At 45.5% G+C, this 13,070-nt stretch overlaps 1 non-coding gene across 1 annotated transcript; it reads left to right on the forward strand.

Annotated features, from left to right (window-relative positions):
• The first annotated feature begins 11,569 nt into the window (after positions 1-11,569).
• On the forward strand, positions 11,570-11,641 carry Trnat-ugu (transfer RNA threonine (anticodon UGU)). The gene has a single exon. It is a non-coding gene; the product is annotated as a tRNA-Thr (tRNA).
• The last annotated feature ends 1,429 nt before the right edge of the window (positions 11,642-13,070 follow it).

Below are 13,070 nucleotides of genomic sequence, written 5' to 3' on the forward strand. Positions count from 1 at the left end.
CCAACAAAAAAAAAAAAACAAAAAAAAAACTTCCTGTAAACGGATAATGGATGTCATGAAGCCAGTAAAACAAATATTTTGTGATATTCACCAATCCTTGTTCCAATTGCTTATAACGGCACCTGTACATGTCTGCCACATGGAGCATTGACCACAGCGCCTGTTATGTGGAAGTGGCGGTTCAAGAATTGCATCTTGGGGGGAGGTGGGCGGGAGGATAGAGGGGAATTTTTTAGGGTGATATCGGGAGAACTGAGGGTAGGATGGCATGTACTGTACGCTTGCTTGACAGTGGAAAGGCTGCGATTGCCTAAGCCGCGCCACTGCGATGTCATCATCATCTTCAGCAGCAACATCAGCATCAGCCTGTTGGTGTGCATCAGCATCAGCATCAGCCTGTTTGTGTTTGCGTGTTTGTGTGCCTTGCAATGCCCTAGTCCATTCCTTTCCCCTGAATTTTCTGGTTTCAAACATTGAGTTAATCGTCTCACTGTACTTCTAGCCTCGTCTCTCGGCACCAACTTTGTTGTACGGTTGTTTTTTCGTCGTATTACATTGATTGATTGATTGATTGATTGATTGATTGATTGATTGATTGATTGATTGATTGATTGATTGATTGATTGATTGATTGATTGATTGATTGATTGATTGATTGTAGAGTTTAACGCGCCGACGCAACGCAGGCGGTGAGGCGCGCCGTAGTGGAGGGCTCCGGATTAATTTTGACCACCTGGTGATCTTTAACGTGCGCCGAAATCTCGTACACACGGGCATTTTTGCTTTTCGTCTCCCTCAGAAAATCGGCCGCCACGGCCTGGAATCGAACCCGCGACCTCGTGCTCAGCATCGTCGTATTACATGTCCAGTGTATTTCATAACATCTGTCTGCCGTGATGTCGACTTCTGAGCACGCGCCTAGGATTCCGTATTTATTTACTGTGTACATGTGCAATCGGTGACAGGGCATTTCACAAGGCCTTCTTTAGGACCGCCTCCGTCAACCGCGTATTGTATCGGTTGTTTCGAGCGACCTTGCCGCACCTCCCTCTCTCTTCCCCGTTCCGTCCCACCTTCTATCTCCTTCTCCTCCCCCGAGGAGGTGAAGCCATCCATTCTTCAATCTAATAATCCTAACAGCCTCTGATAAATTCCTTCCTGCCACAAAGTGAAGTATCGATAGGCGCTTACGTATACACGAGGCCCGGCTTCTCCAGTATAGCGTGCCCCTTTCGAAACGCCACGCGTCTCCGGTCATTTATATTGAATAAGGCACTGGACGCAAGGAAGAAGAAAAAAAAGAATAGCGAAGAACTGGAAGGGGCGTCAAAGAAGGCCCATTTGTTACCGGCAAATTTCAATACCAATGGGACCGACAATACGGCCGGTGGACCCTTCAATCAAAACCTCTCCCAGTCGTGCCACGCTTTTACTTATTTTATTGATTCCTTAACTTGGTCTCTTTTTTTCCCAAGAGGGGAGGGGGAGCATTGTAGGAGGTGACATCCGGCTACGAGTCACATCCTCCTCCCCCCTTCTCCCGGTCTTTCCCCACTGCCTCTCTCCTTCTGTTCCCGGCGTCTGGTACTCTCGGAGTGGGAGTCGCGTTTTTCGGAGTGTCCTGAAAGAGATGATGACAGATCGCTGACGGGTGTGCCTGTACCTCGCTCCAGTTTCGCACGAAGAAGACGAGCTTGATTGACTGCGCTTTCCTGAAGCTTCCAGGGTGGAGTTAGACGACGCCGTCGACAGTGAGCTGAGGAGTTGAGCGAATTATGGGTTTTGATACCGACTAAAACGCGAGTAAGACTGATGACTTTTGGCCAGTTTCAGACAATACTGACAATACTGGCGGCGCTTTTAGGAATCTCAGGTACTTTCCCGAATGCAACATATGTTCGTGGGAACGGCGGGGGACCCGCAGATTCTGCGGAGGGCTATGAGGTTTGCAGAAGATAATAGACGCTATCTCGGACTATCACGGGCTGTCACGGACAGTTCATGAACGCTTGTTCGCTCAGTCTCGTTATGAACTTGTGCATCCCCTTTTACGAAGCGACAGGCTGAATCACGGAGCTGAATCATATTGCCGCGAACCGTGCATGGTTTTGATTATTTATTGTTTGTTTTCACTGCCGGGCCACGCCCGGCTGTGTTATCTGCGTTCTAAACGAAGCGCGTCTTACATTATTTACTTTTATGCCGCACGGGCTACCACATTCAGATACGCAGACTGTTTAGCCCTAACGCCACTAGCCCAGAATAATCTTCTGTGATCTACAATGTTCTAGATGTGCATCGACGTTTCTAGAAACACTTGCGCCGAAAGATAAAAGCCTGCAGAGCAGACGCCGCGGCATTCATTCGACGACACTCGTCTGTGCTAGTCACTTTGTTGACCGCTGCTTCGCCACCTCTGTATTCTTTTGAGTTGTTAGGGGAGCACAAGTTTGCTCCAATAAACTTGTTTCTCCTTCAAGACAACTGCGTCGTCCTTGGCTTCGGGACAATATCATGCACTAGATACAACTACACGGAAGGCGGCGAAGTCTCAAGCAAAGGAAATTGATTTAAATTTTTATGAAACGCTGTGTGAATAGTTTTTGCAAAATCTAGCCAAACAGACCTTTCGCTTGTGATGACCATGTTTACAAGTGTTAAACCTGAGTCAATTTTTCACCTGGGAAAGGCCACGTGGGGCGGGGGGATGTCAAGCATGGGCAGCTTTTGTAGCTTCCCATCTCGTAAGTGCCATATTTACTCCTGCCCCAGTTACATGCGTAGTCGTCGCTGTTACGTACTTACGCGGTGACCTTCCACATTGGCTCTGAAAACTTGAGGGAATGCTCTCGCTATCGATAACCGCCTCCGCGAGTAATACCACCCGCTTCCAGGTTTGGGGATCCTATTTGGCGAACTGTAGATATCGCCAGCTAACAAGGAAATGTCATCTTTCTAAACACTAGCTCAAAAATCTAGTAAGTCATTTCGATTGTACAGAACGTCTGCGAAGCGTCATTCTGACCGCAGGTCAGTAACTTCGGTCGTTTCAGTAGCCATTTGATCGTCGAGCGGGCGTTTGAAGGAGGTTAAATTGAGTGAAGAGTTCTCCCAGTTACAGACTGTTCTTAAATGCCAATAATGCCTGATGGCGGATTCATATTTAGCTGAACACAGCGTACTACACCCGGACGTACTCAATTCATGTTCCGTTCATGCCTGTCTCATGCCGTCTTTTACATCTTTCTTCGAATGCATGAAGTTCCTTCTCCAATGTTGCATACTTCTAGTCGTTTTACGTACTTGAGTCTACCGTTTCTTCGTAGCGTTTTCTTGTTGTATACTCATCTTTCGTTGCAAATGCTCATGGCTTATTGTATGAAGTTTGAAGTTTATAGACAAGTGGGCAAATATTACAGTGGATCAATTTTTAGGGAATACAGAAGGAGTTCCATAGCTTGTGGCTGGGGAGTGGAAGGGGGGGGGGGGGGGGGCAGCTTGCTAAAAATCGCATAACTGGTAAAAAGGAGAAGAGAAAAAACGACACAGAAATATAATGCCGATTTGCACGCAAATCAACTGGTCATAGAAACGGATGAACACAATGCTATTATAATCGTTCATCCATAATCAGGCCAAACATTGGCAGTGGAGGTTTGAAAAAAAATAAGCGTCACTGTACATCACGAATACCAAAATTAGAAGAAAAAGAGTTGAATTGCGGCAAAACAGGCTCGGCTGACTTGTTGAGCACTAATAAAAGCATAGAGGATATACAAGAAAACAAGATCATCGTATTTTTGTATTGCACAGTAAACTCAAAAAGAGAATCAATCAAGCAAAGTGCTTACAGTAAGGTGAATAAAAAAATAAAATTGCAACACAAAATGCAGCGGCGGTCACTGGAAACATGCAGCTTCCTGGATAATATGCACTCGTTTTTATACGTCCTTTTTACATTTATAGTGTTAGAGGGAGTAAAGGACTACTCAAGAAAAAAGCGTTTAAGTGATCTCCTAAATGATGATAATGGCTTTCGACATTTTAAGGCGATGTAAAGGATGCTCCACAATCTTATGAGTTGAATTCAACCGATTGTTCACCATAGTTAGTACCGACTGAATGAAGCAGGAAAATATTTCGCTATGAAAACCGCGTGTTGTTGTGGTTGGTAAGATTTGTGAGTCCTATTTCGTAAAGAAGGTCATTGTGGGTGAGCAAGTTTTATAAGCTGTTATTTCTAAGTTGTACAGAACGAGGTCGCTGATTGTGAGAAAGTTAAAATATTGCAGAGGAGGAGTTGCCCGCGCGTGTCTCGGACTAAAGGGGTCTTGCTCCGTGGTTTTCTTTGGCATTTCCACATAATGTGCGTGAGGTCTGCGTGGTGGCCGCAGTGTTTGCACTTATTCGAGAAGATCTCTGGATGGAAGTGACCCCCAATAGACCCCCAATAGATATCAAGCACCTAGAGCACTCGGAAACCCTGCTGCAGAGCTCTGGTTCTCTAACGCAGCTACGCCTTGTCCAGATGGCCGCCTTGTCCAGCCACCAGGGACGAAGATCTCCTGGCTGACTAACGCGGCAAAGAGAGTCCAATCTCTCTACTTCTGGGCAAATAAAGTTCTCTCTCTCTCTCTCTCTCTCTCTCTCTCTCTCTCTCTCTCTCTCTCTCTGACTAACGGCGATTATTTGGGCTGCTCGGTTTTGAATATGTTGCAGTGACTTAAGGTGAGACAGGTAAGTGTTTCCCCGGGATGTCATGGAGTAATTTATGTGGCTATGGATGAAAGCATTACAAAGAGTAATAATGTAGGCAAGCTGAAATAAGTCCGAGATTTCGCTAGTATACGAATGCCAATGGCTGCTTTTTTACTAAGGATGCAATTAGTAAATCAAATATAAGGTGCTTAAGCAGCTGAACACCTATGGAGGAGCTTAGATCCGTACATATTATGGGATGCGACTTAATTCTTACGGTAATACTATTAGTGTGCTGGACTTGCGAGCCAAATATCATAAATTGAGTTTCCGCCGAATCAATTTTATATTCTGATTTGAAACCTCATTTAGGCTTGTGAAGCTCAGAGTTTAATTGATCAGTTACGACTTCAATACTTGTATGGGACGTAAAGGTTGGGAAGTCATCAGCACACAGCAGCCATTCCATTTCCGGGCTAAGGCAGTGCGGTAGATCGTTAATATATAACAAGAATAAAATAGGCCCAAAAATTGAACCCTGATGAACCCCAATGATTTTGGTATGTGACAGCGCGTCGGATAAAGAAATAATTTGTTCATGGTTGAAAAAATAACTTCGAATCGATTTTAGGGGAGTGGGGGGGAGGGGGGGATGGGGGGAGGGGAGGGAGGGGGGGAGGGGGGGGTTCTATATGAAACAAGCTTGCGGAAATGTATTTTATGGGATATCGTATCAAAGGCTTGAGAGGAAAGTCAGTGAAGACACACCGCGCAATTTTCCCTTGGTCGATTTCTCTTTTAAGTTTGTCGGTTAGGGCTACTAATGCAAGGCTGGTTGAAAAGCCATGACCAAAAACGAATTGCTTTTTAGTTATTATGTTCGAAGCAATTATAAAGCCGCCGTTCGAATAATTGTTCGACAACTTTACTGAAAAATGCAAAAAAAAATGCTATTGGTCGGTAATTTTAAATCACGGTTCTGTCATCCTTTTTAAACACAGAGATTATTTTTATTCTTTTTTCAGTTCTTTTAGAAAAATGTCCGTCTCAAATATGTTTAAGGGTGAAATATAAGGCGATCGTGTAATTTTTATGTTTCATCGCATTACGATGCAATTCAATTCGAGTTCGTTCAAATATAATAAATATTCAGGAAGCATCCGCGCGCATATCGTGTTTGTACGGCTCCCAACCCCCTTCTACTTTCACCACAGTGATGCCACAAAATATTTAGCCGGGCTTTATTGAATTGGTTTTGTGCGTAGGCACGTCGACTCGTCGACAAGACGTCGTGCTGGCGATAAGGGGTATATTGGTGATAAATAAAAACGGTGCCGGTCACAAAATAAACACCGTCATTTAGTTCAAACACAGACAAACTCATGTTGAACTGACTCGTGAAAATAGTTACAGCTGGGCGGTGGGCCGGTGACGGTACGGCACCCGGTACACGGCCGGCGCACCTGCGCATGCGCAGAACCTGTGAACGCCCCCGCGCATGCGCCATTCGGCTACCGGTTGCCGTTTTGGAACCGGTTCACCGCTCTGCTATAACTCTCTAATGCCTGGAAGGCGTTATAGCGTTTTCGCTATTATTAAACGTAACCGCCATTTAATTCTAGTGAAAAACAAAATACTTTATTATCCCTTCCTAAAGAAAGCTGACAGAAGCGCGAAAGATTCCTCATATCAAAACCGCGTCAAAAGTGAGTCAAAAACCGTAAATTCGCTGAAGGTGCGTCCAATCGATCTTAAAACCTTGAACGACCCAAATAGCAAAGGAAGAACGAACCCATGCGACGATTTTTCGCGCGCTAAGCAAACGCATCTACGAACGATCTAAATGTATACCGATACGGGGTTTATCAGATAAAGGTATACTATTTCACTCCTTCGAAATCGATGCCTGTACTGTCTTATCTACAATGTTCCTTTTTCGCGATTTCCAAGTAATCATTTTGATACAATTGAAGCCCGGTTTCACGCCCGCGCTATGTGTCCAAAGATGTTATCAGAGATTTTCGGTCGACCAACCGGTCTATGGGGAAATGCATTCGTTTTTTTTTTACAGGACGCCGATGGGCCTGCTTAGAAAGCTTTCACTTTAAGAAAGGGGAGATGATGTAGAACAGACGCAAAAACTTCAGCGAGAAACAAAGCAGGTTGGGGCCAGCAAATAGTGTATAGGACGAACTGGCAACGTTACTACGCAGATAAATGCAGACAAACTCGTACTCCAGACCATTTCCCTGGATTTGAGGTGGCTTTAATTTATAATTGCATAATGTTTTAACTTTTATTTTTTTATCTACGTTTTTCTTTTTTTGGCCACCCCGTGGTTTACAAACCTCAGAAAACCGAGAAGAGAAGAATGAAACGTATTTCTGCTATCAACTTAATAAGGGTAGCATCCTGGGCATCTTGTTGCTCCATAATTAAATAAAAAGAAACTGTGGTAAGAAACGAGCATGGTTTGCGGGTCGACGGCTGTCTTGTGGGTGTGCTTGGCGATCGACGTCCTGCTGGGGGGACGCTTCGGCAAAGGTGTACTGGCGTCATTTCCGTGACAGATATGGTGTCAGTCAGTGAAATCATGGGGTATCGCTGCATAAAACACTTTTGTGTTAAAATATAAAACCGGAAAACGAACAACCCTATGTATAACGTACTGATTGATGATGATGATTGCTATCGGTTTCCCCTTTGTAGCGGGGTGGTGACATGTCATCTTACCAAAAAGGACTAATATACCTATGTTTCATACTCTTGGTTTAATACTCGCGCTGCTTAGGGCAGGCACAAAAAGCTTATTAGGCACAAAATAATTTTTTCCTGTTGGAGGTGGTAACGGTCCTAGGCAATATTCCCCTCTCTGCTTTTCGTCTACCAGCATTCTAATCTTCTTTTCGTCCCCTCGACAGCCTTGAAGTTAACTTCTCTGCTACCCTCGACAGCCTCTGCTACTCTCTGGCACTAAAGTTTGCTTCCCCGCAAGAACACTCTGTGTGCAGGAGAGCATCCTTTACGGGCCGCTTGCTTCGTTGTACTGGCGTCACTGCCATGATGGAAATGACGTCAGCGAAATCTTGGTGTATCCGGGAATAAAACACTTTCGTGTTAAAATAATTGCTCAAATTATTTTATTCTGTTATCAACGACGGCAGACGTATAGCGTAATTATTACTCATGCTTAGGCTTGATGCAATTTCATCCACAGTAAGAGCTGGTACTTTATCACCTGCATTTAATCAAAACCAAGATAAATCTGCCTCCCCTGTGCACTTGCGCACTCGTGCGAAATAACGGCAACTTAATACAATTAAAAGCGTTGGATTAATCGTCAATTACAGTGCCCAGATTGATTACTTTCGCTTCTCTGACGCCTATTCCCCTTTACCGTTCTTAGTATTAGCACATCGGTTCCATTAGTCAAGGGGGACGTTGAACGGATGGGGTAAATTGAGCCCCATTCACTTGCCGTCACGATGAGGTAAGGAGATGAGAGCAGCGGCAAACTGCAGGCTTTCGCACCTCAGTAACAAATGGATGCATCAGCGAAGGTGACCGCCGACTTCTCTCACCCAATCTCTAGATCTGCGCTTGTGATGAAAAAGCTTGTCGCCCAAGAAAGCAGTTAGACGCGAAGCAAAAAGTAAGCGTAGTCACCTGAGCGTGCTTCCTAATGGAGCGCCCCGTGAGTGACATCATGAGCCCCCGTAAGTGATGCCGTATAGCCTTTCCGGGTAGCTCTTCGAGCGACACTGTTTCTTCAGCCACTAATCAAAGTGGGAGGCAGGATGCGTCGACGGGTGATGGATGGAACGTCGGGTCCTCCTCTTGTTGGCCGCCATCCTCGCCTCAGTACGGATAAACGAATGGAAAAGAAGGAAGTGTAGGGAGATGGAAGCGTTACATAGCGAACGGCCGGCTGTGGCCAAAGTAGACAAATATAGCAAAGCCTTCCATCAGTGAAGGGGGAATGAACAGCATTGGGCGCAAGTAACGGGGAAGGGTGTGGGAAGATAGAGCGATTATAGACTGGTCTTCTATGAAGTGGAGAGTGCTGCAGATGTCGTGAATGAGGAAGACTACTTTCTTACAAAAATTCATCGCGTATGTCACCATAGATGTCGAGGTTCGAGAAGTTTGGACGCGACAACGAGAAGTACGAATCGGTATGCGGAAAGAACGTAAGCACAACGAAGTATTGTGGGACCCGCTGGCACGCGAAAACGAGTACGGGGCTGTCGGAGCCTTCTCCTCCGCCAACGCGCACAAAAACAAACACGTCCCCTCCTCTCCTCCCGACACGCGGCGTGGGACAGAAGCGTAGAACACGAACAGAGAAGGGCAAAGATGCTGCCTGTCCCGACCCCGGCTTTGTGGCGCAGAGGCCGGAGGAAACGCCCGCGCCTCCACCACCTTTCCCTCCCCTTGGGATTTCCCTCCGCAGACACCTCTGGAAGCCGCTGCCATTAGGGAGATGAAGCCCCACTCGCCGTCGGTTTCAGTGGCGCTCCTTTCATTCCCCGTTCGGCGCACCCGGGTGCGTGTGTGCGTATACCTAGGGGACAATCAGGGACGGTCGCTCGCGCTCCACCGCTGCTCGACTGCGCCCCAGCCGATCTGGGTGGAGGTCGCGCTGGCTGCGAGCTTCCGTGTGCGCGTATTCGCGGTATGTGGCGATGAACACGGTGTGGGATGCGGGATAACGCTACAAAGCGCCGCCTTGAAGGGAAGGAAGGTGAAGTGCGAAATTTGTTCGCGCGATGATACAAAGAAGCACGGGAAAATCGGTGGTGATTCCTTTGAGAATTCATCGGAGTAATGCGATATCATAATGGACTCAATGGAAGGGACGATTTTATAGGATGCAATGCCACTGTGCGACCTGCAGTCGCGTCATGTTTAATTACTTGTATTTATTCGAGTTCAGGATACCAATAAGCTTGCCTTAATTGTCTGCGCCGATGATGTCTAACAGAATACGATCTCCAACTAGCGCAATATATCATGATAACCAAAAACTTTCAAAGGTAGTCGGGTGACCTTAGCCCTTGCCTTGAACGTAAAAATGTGTCTAATAAGCTATGTTAATTATTACTAATTAGAGACAACAGATAGTGGTATGCAGCTTTGAAATCAACGTCACACCACCCAGTGCCAAATTATTTAGCGTCGTTCAATTTGTCTTATGAAAACATTACCTGCATATGGTCACACCATCGTAAGCTCGTGAATGCGGATATTCTTTTAATGCCATCTTTTGAATAAGCAAATATTGTTACGAAAAGTTACAGAGCGACTGATAAGCTAGACCAGAAGATTGAACTGCATTCGGTGATTACTTTCCCTCTGACGCCGAGGTGGTTATATTTCTTGTTTTAATGAACCATTAAGCAAACATAAATACAAGTTTAATGCATTACAAAAAAACTCCGTTTTAACAACAATGTGAATTTTAACTCAGACTAACACAAAATAATCTAGATAACAGTAAAGACGAAAAAATCATATGATTTACCTCAAGCTTGGGAGATATCAGTGTAAGGGATCTTCGACGTCGCTTTATGTACTGTTTCGCACGAATCGTTTGGGGACCCACCGTTACTACTGTCTGATACTGTGTCTTCTAGACGAACTGGGAGTGCATTATTAGTCACTGTGGTTGTTTATTGTCATTTCTAATTTGACTAGAACGTATGGGCAAATGTGTGTGTGTGTGTGTGTGTGTGTGTGTGTGTGTGTGTGTGTGTGTGTGTGTGTGTGTGTGTGTGTGTGCGTGCGTGCGTGCGCGCGTGTGTGTGTGTGTGTGTGTGTGTGTGTGTGTGTGTGTGTGTGTGTGTGTGTGTGTGTGTGTGTGTGTGTTGTGAGCATTATGACTGGCATTGTTGTCAAGAATGGCAGTCAGTGTTTTTTGTACCTTTAAGGCTTCTTTGATGACAACAGTCTTTCTCCAACTACCTAAGCGCAAAACGTTTGGTCTGTCTGTCTGTCTGTCTGTCTGTCTGTCTGTCTGTCTGTCTGTCTATCTGTCTGTCTGTCTGTCTGTCTGTCTATCTGTCTGTCTGTCTGTCTGTCACTCGATCCAACCCCCCCGGCCAAACACAGCTGAACGAATGCTTGAACACGCATAATATACAGGCAAGGGCTTCCCAAGGTACAGAAACTTCTGCCATGCTTCATAAATGTCCACATTATGTTGCGCAAAAAAACAAGAAAAAAAAAACAAGCATATATGAGGCAAAATAACGGGACCTAACTGTGTGTGCCTGCGTTTTCTTATTTGTTAACAGATGTTATATTTGCTTTTTACGAGAGCAAATGAGAAAAAAACGCGTTAAAAACGGTATTAAAACGAGGCGAGTGACAACCACTAATGCGATAGAGCCCGTGCTTGAGTTTCTCCAAGCTCAAGAGTAAGAATTGGTGGCTCTCGAAAAGTGCAAGCGAAAAGTGCAAGTAAGAATATGTGGCCCTCGAAAAGTGCAAGCGAGGCAAAACTAAACTGAACTGAACAAACCTTCATTACTTTCATCACGAGAGGAGCGTGACAGAGGAAGAGAGTGGGGAGGGGGAGGGGGAAGGGACTTGACAGGAGTGGGTGTTACGTGGCAGTCATGTTTCGGTGACATTTGCAGCAAAACAGGTAGGTTCACGGTCTAAATTTGTCCTGTTGACACGCAATACGTACATGAAACACGATGCGGAGCGACAGCACGATCGCTCCAAACATACCGCGTAGACGGCAGCTCCTGCTGTAAGAAGAATTGCATGCGCGGTCTTGATGCGCCCGTTTTTAGCCTAGTCGTTACGTGTGCACTTTGAACAACTTCCAGGGACTTCCTTTGTGATGCGCTTCAGCGCCGTCGCCGCTATAGCTCAGTGGCAGAGCGCTGGTCTTGTAAACCAGCGGTCGTGAGTTCGACCCTCACTGGCGGCTGCTTTTCTTTTTTCTTTTTTAAGGCCTGAGATTTTTTGTTGTGCATCGTATACTATTACTCCGCATTTCTATTTTCCTCCGATATATGTCGTGGATAGGTACCAGATTATTGTTCGGCCGTGTCTTTACAATGAGGAATATCCCGTTTTGGTTATGTGTAGGAGTTTGGGGTATCAGTGGGGATTTCCAGCTATGAAATTGGCAAGCTTTCACTTGAAGAGGGCACGTGAATTTCAAGAATCTGATGGATCATTTCTTGTTTGTATAGATATAAAACATTTAGATTTACAAAAATTACTATTCCGGCGTTGTACTACGCCTTCTATAGAAAAATATAATTTCCTACACACATTTGGGTTTGCTATTATGCGCCTTTTCAGATTATACGGTAGATGTACCGACTGAGTGACCGACTGATCGATGGATAGATCATTCACTCACTTGTTAACACCCCACTATACGTCCTTGAAATTTTCAGATAATGAGTCGTAAATATAACGGCACAGCAATTACGCACCTAAAGGGGCTAAAGAAGAAGAAGAAGAAGAAGAAGAAGAAGAAGAAGAAGAAGAAGAAGATGATGATGATGCTGATAAGGAGGAGGAGGAGGAGGAGGAGGAGGAGGAGGAGGAGGAGGAGGAGGAGGAGGAGGAGGAGGAGGAGGAAAGTGGAACCTTGGGAAGCTGCGCATGTATCACTTTCTCATGTATCGCTTTCTCTGCTCTTGGAGTTGGTGGCGTCTTCGCCAGGGAGATTGAAGCTTCGAACGTTTCCCCTTACGTATCGTATTTCTCCACGCCCTCGCCATGGCTCACCGTTTTTCGTAATCAGAAATTACGCCAAGCACAATAACACACACACACGGGCGCGCGCGCACGCACGCACGCACACATGCACGCACGCACACACAAGCACACACACGCGCACGCACACACACGCACACACAAGCACACGCACACACAAGCACACACACACACGCACGCACGATCGCACACACACGCACGCACGCACGCACACACGCACACGCATACACACAAACTCCTGCTGCCACGGCTCATACAGGTCCACATTATATTTATTCTTTTGAACTCTGTAGATTCAGCCGCCTTGCCCGTCCTGATGAAATGAAACAGAATTGGCTTGCGTGGGCTGGCATATACACAAAAGATGGATGTGTGTCTGTAGGTGCGTGCTTGCGTGCGTATGTATGTATGTATGTATGTATGTATGTATGTATGTATGTATGTATGTATGTATGTATGTATGTATGTATGTATGTATGTATGTATGTATGTATGTATGTATGTATGTATGTGCACATAAATGTTTGCATATATGACAAATGTATGTACTGTCATGAACAAATGAAATGTCAACACGAAAACATCAACCACAACAAGCTACATTGCAAAATGCTGTTCGTGAAGGT

Source organism: Haemaphysalis longicornis, unplaced genomic scaffold, assembly GCF_048455015.1.
Source record: "Haemaphysalis longicornis isolate Haplotype H1 unplaced genomic scaffold, Haemaphysalis longicornis Haplotype H1 scaffold_2, whole genome shotgun sequence".
NCBI lineage: Eukaryota > Metazoa > Arthropoda > Arachnida > Ixodida > Ixodidae > Haemaphysalis > Haemaphysalis longicornis.